The 1,512-nt window shown below is 48.1% G+C and overlaps 1 non-coding gene across 1 annotated transcript; it reads left to right on the top strand.

The window, feature by feature from the left end:
- Positions 1-632: 632 nt before the first annotated feature.
- Positions 633-824, top strand: LOC140214633 (U2 spliceosomal RNA). The gene has a single exon (XR_011891570.1). It is a non-coding gene; the product is annotated as a U2 spliceosomal RNA (small nuclear RNA).
- The last annotated feature ends 688 nt before the right edge of the window (positions 825-1,512 follow it).

The following is a 1,512-nucleotide window of genomic DNA, read 5'->3' as shown; positions in this document are numbered from 1 at the left end:
TGATGAGGTAGCACTTTTTTTTTTTTTTTTACAATGCCTGTGTTTCAGATGGCGATCTTTCTCCCCTCTATGTTTCCGGTGGGAAGGAGTGTGCAGCGTTTTCTATATTTATTTTGTCATTCACTTCTATGTTGCTCGTCTTCGTACATGGGGCATGCTACCTAATTCTACCGGTCGAATCGACACGTTGCGATCCGTCCCGGCCTGTGCCGTATCAAAATTTTCAGTGGGCCTTGCGGTAAATAAAAAGAAATGAAGGAAATGCGCGTAGTATATTACAATTGCACACGGGCTTGAAACGAAGCCCTCAAGGAAGGTCACCTTGAGCGGTCGCATTCAGACGGAAGTAAGCATTCCCCTGGCGCGTTTTTTTCCGCTCGCCTGTTCCGTTTTCTACGAGGTTGCCTTGGTTGGTTTCGCGTTACAAGCAAGCTTGCACTCGGGTCTCGTTTCTACGCGACAGCGTTTCGTTAACAGCGAAAGACTGAGGCGTTGCGAGTTCATCCGTGAGATAGGGAGCGTTGAGTCTGTACACAGGCTGAATTTTATAATATTGCCCACGCTGTTGCTGAGGTTACCCATGTCGGCAGGGCGCCCACAAGGCAGTAGTACAATGAAGTGAAGTGAAGGACATCGCTTCTCGGCCTTTTGGCTAAGATCAAAGTGTAGTATCTGTTCTTATCAGCTTAATATCTGATACGGGTTCTATATGGACCCACGATATTAAACCTATTTTTGGAAGTTGGCGGAGTGCTTGAAGCCTGCTTCACCTCCGCCGCAGGTCGGCCCGGTATTGCACTACCTCCGGGATCGGCCCCGCTCACTTAGGTGAGACTTCATTCAATCAAAATGAAGAGCACAAGCTCAACGCGAGCAGTGACTTGACACGCACCATTCCTATACTACACGCAACGATGCCGGTTCGCGGACCACGAGAGTAATTAAACTGCCACTCCATCTGTGTGTAGCGTCGCACTTGTTGCGTCGCAAATGGGACAGCCGCTCCAGCAAATTTCTAGTTATGGGCTTCGAGAAAAATTAATGAAAGCAAAAGAAAGAACCAGAATTCCTATTTGTCCGATGTCTCTGAATGATTGTCTCCTGTAAAGAGCCACTTGGGGGGATGGGGGGTAGGATTAGCCGTGGGGTTCGCAATCAATATGAATCCCACTCAAAGCCAACACTGGATTTTGGAGTTCACTATCGCTTGGATCCGTAAACCACCGCGGCCACGCAAGCTCGCCCTGCCGCCGAAATCCGCTGCCCAAGTGGAAGAAAGATTCCCTATGAAAGAAAAATAGAGTGCCCGATTTCTGGCAACTACTGTGCAGCCTTTGTGTACACATTTTCGCAGCAGTGGGACCGAGCGCCTCGAAAACAAACTTGTCGTATGCCCAAATGTGGCGAAATATATTCAAGGGTTAAAAGGTGCCTCATCTTTCTAACCTGTATGTTACGAAGACCTGTTGCTACCTTTTCATCATGAACATCATCATCATCATCATCCTGGCT

Source organism: Dermacentor andersoni, unplaced genomic scaffold (genome assembly GCF_023375885.2).
Source record: "Dermacentor andersoni unplaced genomic scaffold, qqDerAnde1_hic_scaffold ctg00000528.1, whole genome shotgun sequence".
Taxonomy (NCBI): domain Eukaryota; kingdom Metazoa; phylum Arthropoda; class Arachnida; order Ixodida; family Ixodidae; genus Dermacentor; species Dermacentor andersoni.
Note: the sequence above shows the minus strand (reverse complement) of the source record. Positions and strands in the feature narration are given on the sequence as shown.